Below are 6,058 nucleotides of genomic sequence, written 5' to 3'. Positions count from 1 at the left end.
AGGAACCTTGCTATGGCTCCAATTTGAAAGTGGCCTTTTTCAGTTAAAAAAAAACAAAAAACGGCTGGGGCGGATCAGCCTCTGAATGAACAAGAGAAAGGCACAACCAGCTCCCTCCCTTTTTTTTGTTTTTTTTATTTCCATTTTTTTTTAGCTGTGTCACTTCCTGTTGGATTGGACGACCTCAGAAAGTGGCAGAGAGTCGACGCGACTACAGAATAAACAGGGTGGTTTCTCGCTGCTGGGGTCACATGTTAGACCATATAATTAAATAACTGCACTTCTGTTACATTTAGCTGGGGCTCTTATGCAGGCGTTGTGTGTGTGTGTGTGCGTGTGCGTGTGTGTGTGTGTGTGTGTGTGTGTGTGTGTGTGTGTGTGTGTGTGTGTGTGAGAGCTGCAGGCTCTCCTCTTTTATCAGTTTAACGCCTTGCTACTGTCTCCTCCTAGTGGAGAGAATGTATATGGCAGGGGCCATACATAACACTCATCAACACACATGTCCAGTACGTGCACACATCGACACTAAGTCAGACTCACACTACCACAAACACAGAGGTGTAAGCACAAACAGAACGGGCACGGGTGTGTGGTCTGGGATAATGTTTGGGTTGGGTAATTAAGGGATGTTTGAGCGTTTTGAAGTCAAATCTGGTTACTGTAGGTTGATTTCACTGTTCCACGAGTTTTACACTACTGTACCTAGATGCTTGTGTCACATGTACCTCGGGAAACAGCAGAATTAATCCTTGTCGAATTGCTTTTTTCGTTGGTTCATATTTGCATAATGCAAATTGTTCTGTGGGCTGCTGTGGTGCTACTGTTACAGAATGCAAGCACATACATGTCCATGCATTACATGCATCAACCCTGCACTGTTATCCTTTTGGCAAAAACACTACTCGTATAGCTATGAATTGGATTATAAAGAGGTCAACCTGTTGGAAGATTGAATGCAATTGGCCGGATTATTAACCAGGCATTGTTGAACAAAGACGACACAGCAACACAGACAACAAGACACTGCTCCTCGAGCCAGAGCGGTCCAGACGTGTGTTGCAAAGTTTGTCTCTCTTAGTTGGGTCTTCCTCTTTCTGTAACAAAGGTTGCCGTTGAGGCATTTGATTGTTGTGGCCAATACAGAGTCAAATGTCACACAGCACAACAGTTTTTGGAGACGTACCCTCACATAACATGCATCCTCACGTAACATGCTGCAAAGTGAAATACTTCAATTGCAGCCATATTTTGGATTTGACAAGCAAATGAACCCATTTGTAACTAAAATAAGTGACGTGATCTGGCTCCAAATGTCCGCAATTGTGACAATTGTCTCCAACTTCTGTTTGCCTGATGCAAAGGGACGCATGCGTTTTTGTTGGATGCTGATACCCAATAACATTTGCGTTGTGTTGACACATTTTATGGTTACAAGTTATGGGTCTGAAACTGTCTGGAGGTTGAGCAATGTGATGTTTCATGCAATCGCACAGACGGTCAAACATTCAGGGCGTCCTTCCTAACAGGGCGTCCGAGTGCGTATTAGTTTTGTATCCCGCTGCAAACTCTGACATTCTACTAAAGGCCGTTTCTTCATTTCTGCCATTCGTCCCGACAAAATCCAGTTGCGTAATCACTTTTTTTGCACAATTTCAAGCACTTTCCTGGTGTCCGTAGATACAAAAAAACCCTTTTTACTGTTGTTGAAGTGGCCTGACTGTTGTCTTTTGTTCATCTCTGCAGACACTGCCACCTCTGTTCGTGAGGAATCAGGGGCACGGGCGAGAGGGGTTTTTTTCTCGAGAGGATTTCGTTACTGTAGAGCTCCAGCATTCTGGTGCCAGCGTCACCGTCTAACTCAGTTTCCTAGTTGCCTTTTTCAGCATTTGTTCTCGTGGCGTCGCAATACTGTATGTACGTCGTGCAAGACGAACATTGAGTGTCCGCCGCTTGCCTCGTTGCCCGCAGTCTACTACTACTACTACTGCCCCCAAATATAACAAATTCTAATTCTTATTGAATCGTGTTGAAGCTATTGCGGTAATGCCATTATTCTGTTAGTTATATCAAGTTGATACCCGCTAATCTTCAGTTTGAGTCTTCCCTATTAAGATATCAGAGTTAACGCTGTTTTAATGTCAGAATTACTACTTAAATACTTCATTAATTCCCCTCTAATAAGCCATGGTTAAAGTAGTGTGACTCTTGAGAGACTGTTCTTTGGCATCAAGTCTAGAAAAGCACAATTTAGTATGCAACTCACTGCCTTGCCCAGTTGAGGGCAGTCTTGTTTTTCGTTTGAACTCTGCGTGTGGAGCTGACCATCTCGACCTATTCTCAAAACTACAGGTACAAATAACCAAAATATTAGGGCAGTAGTGCTCGTTTAACACTATGTAACACCATAATACAATATTCCCTGTGATGCTAAAGCTGGTCAAGGAAGAAGGGAGTTTATTTGCTGTGCATTTAAAGTAACACTAGAGTTTTAATGACAATAAAACACTTAAATCATGCTATTCCCCCAAAAAAACAACGTGCATTTGCTGTGTTTATGTGTGTTGACCTGTGTCCGTGCACTAACATTTTAATTCAGACGGGACCCATGAAGTGTTCCCTCACTGTGGGGGGGGGAGGTGATGCCTGTTTGTGTGCAAACTCTCTTTTTCCTCTCTCCAGAGTAATAATTAGCTGACAAAACCATTTCATTTTATTTTATTTTTGCAATGAAACGGATGCTTCAGAAACACAAAAGACGTCAGACTTTACAGGCTCGAAACACTTTTTTTGTATTTAAGAAGAAGAAGAAGAAAAAACAATGAGAGGTTGTATAAATATGTTCCAAGTTATTTTTGTAAGCCCAAAGTTTTACAGTGTTTTTAAAAGGGTAAGAATGTATGTTGGATACTGAAATGGATGATGAGCTTGTAGAGCCTGTACTTGGTGTTTACCAGAAAGTGACATTTTGGCTGTGGAAAGCGACTCCCAGACGAGCCTCCTGCTACTCGAGGCTCTCTCATTGCAAACTAATTTCCTCAAAGCTGACCTAACAAGACACCATTTGAGAATATATATATATTTATAGTGAGATTTTTTTAATAGGTTTCCTTGTGGAATGTTTAGTTTGCGACATTTTAGGATGTTCTTTCTCACATGGCTAATTGTCTAGCAGTCTGGCTTTTGTTGCTTTTTATTTTTTTTGTTTGTTTGTTTGTACATTTTTGTTTTTTTTTTATTCGACAGCCACCGATCCGTGCTGTGCTAAAACATGACAGCGGCGTTTTTTTTGTTGTTGACCCAGCTCGTTTCCTCCGAACCAGAAGAGAAATGGCTCAGAATTAGTTTTGCGACACAACTGACCCGATATATTTTTATATATTGTACAACACTGTATTCTCTGTGTGAACAGAACATTCATCATCGGTGACATTAACGTGGAATACTTCGAGTTGCATGTGACTGGAACTGTTGCATGTAAGTGGAAATCCATTTTCCCAAATTTGTGCATTATTTAAACTTGATTTCAGTTGTCCTGGTATTTTTGATCTGTTTTTATTTTTTATCGTTTTACTGTTCATTTTTTTGAGAGGAGAGCCCTAAGGCTGTGTGACAGTGCAATCTGGATAGAAAGAACATCAGATGTTAGGTTATTATTATAATTATTAATTTTTTTTTGCACCGTTTGAATAAATTCTCATTGTATTTCAAGAACGCCACGCTTCGTCTTTTCTGTGTTTGATATGAACAATAACTTCTGTAATCTACACATTGCTGGATCATAAATGTGCGCCGATATGAGATCAATTACATAAGAAATAAGTACATGCATAAAGTTGCAGCACTATGCTGGAATATCTTGGAATTACAGCGTGAAAGAAATCTGTCAGATGAGGGAAAATTAATTTACAATTATATGCGTTTAGATAATTGACTTAATCATTTATCAAAATGTTCAAGCTAAAAAGGACAAACATTCCGTGGTTCCAGCTTCTCAATTTTACATTTTTGCTGCCAATTTGAAAATGTCAACTTTTACAGATTTTATAGACCAAGTGAAAATAACTGACAGATTCGTCAAAAATTGAAATAATTGTTGGTTGCAGCCCTACTTGAAAAGGGTAAAATTTTACATTTGCTTTACATCTGAAGCGAATTCTTAAATTCTGCTTGTTTAAGGTTTCCGGGTGGTGGTGCGAGAAGTCACAGGAAGCGTCTGTCCTGCCATAGTGGCCTTTAAGCAAGGCACTGACTCCCTACCAGCTCGAGGGTAACTTGTTAGCTCTCAACTCTCTGCGACGACAAAACAGAATTTCCTCATCACATGAGCATCGTGTTCTCATCATTAAAGTGGAGCTGCAGAGAAACATTGAAATGGAATAGAAACAAACTGAATTGATAAACATATATCTGAATGTGAATACCTATTTGTTGTTTGTGACATTCTGTATTAGCCTGACCTTGTTGCATTATACATCGTTGAATAACTCCAGCTCAGATGATGCAAGGTCCTGTGTCTGGGACTGTTTTATGTATCAGAGACATCGGAGACCCTTATGTAATACTAAACGGTTTCCCATGTGGTAAAAAAATCCAGACCTCTCTCTATTATAGTTCACGAGGACGCCGTCTCTCCACCTGTTCAGCGGGACACGCCACCGTCGCTTCAGGATTACTCAAACTTTCCCCCGGACAGGAATTTCTTCTGAATCGGCCTCCTGTGTTCGGTCTGGAAGAGAGTTGTTAGCGGTTTCTTTCCGCTCCTCTCCGCTCAGGAAAAAGGTACTTCTGACCAAAAAGAGGCTGTAGATTGTACATTTACAGGATTGTTTTGGGGTTTTTACAAGATTGAAACACCAAAGGGTCATGAGTTGAATGATTTTATGGATGTTGGCTTTCCGGCTCAGCAACTGCTTCAGTTTAAACCCTCAACTACAAGTGGCCTGAATACAAAGCCATCAAACCGGACTCTCTTCTGTCCTGAAGAAAAGTGCTTTCCTTAACATTTGAGAATAAAGTCAAATTCATAGGAGAACCACTTTACAAAGATGTTTCTCGTGTGTGTAAACAAAGAACACTGACATATGAAAAGGACAAAACAAGCTTGGACAGTTTAAGGAAACTCATTATACAGATTGATAGGACTCTTCAGAGTTGTGTAAATGCAATGGTGCAAAGAAGCTATTTACCCGAGTGCAAAACTTTCCATTATATTCCTAATTTATACTTCTACTTCACCACATTTCAGAGAGATGCATTGAGCTTCTATAGTGACTGTGCATATGTAGATGATGCATATCGTTATAGATTAAACTACCCAGGTTTGTATAAAGCAAATACAATTACCTGCACCGAGAGCAAGAAATGCTACTCAACACATTAATGCATTATTATTATTATTAATCTGGTAATATAAGATGAGATCAGTCGGGGTAAATGCAGGTGTTGCAGCAGCACAAGTACAGGTGAACAAAAGTAAAATAAAGATGGGAATAGAAATAAAAAGACCAATTTAACTCAACATTACACAGCAAGCAGTATCCACGACCAGTGAATGTCAGTCCACAACATGATGAGTGCTCTTTTATTCGAGGTGTATGTTGCTGATATCGCGTCTGTACTTGTTTAGTGGTGTTCCACTTTGCAGCTTCCGTTACTGTGTGCAACATCCTGTGTCCTTTTTACTGACACGTTACATCATGTGTACATTCTTATTATCTTTTCAGATGCACTGGCCCTTTAAGAAGCTCCACCGCTGCACTTAGCTGCTTCTTTTTTTTCCCACTATGGCGAACGGATAAACAAACAGAGCCCGGTGGGTGGGAAAACAGCAGTAACGGTGCACACAGCTCCTCGGTGGTGACTAACTCACACCAGTTAGTAGCAGTCCGGTGACTGGTGGTGGGGGGTTTTCTGCGGGGTGTGTGCTCTCCGTCAGTGCGAACAGCGATGCAAAAAGCGACAATAGTTTGCTTGTGCACACTGAACACCTCGGTTGCAGCAGCCCGGTGATACGTTACCGGACTCCGGACCCTTTCTGACGGCTTCTCCCTGCTGACAC

This window comes from Melanostigma gelatinosum (assembly GCF_949748355.1).
Source record: "Melanostigma gelatinosum genome assembly, chromosome: 9".
Lineage (NCBI taxonomy): Eukaryota > Metazoa > Chordata > Actinopteri > Perciformes > Zoarcidae > Melanostigma > Melanostigma gelatinosum.
The sequence above is the reverse complement of the archived record's forward strand: the minus strand, read 5'-3'. Positions refer to the sequence as shown.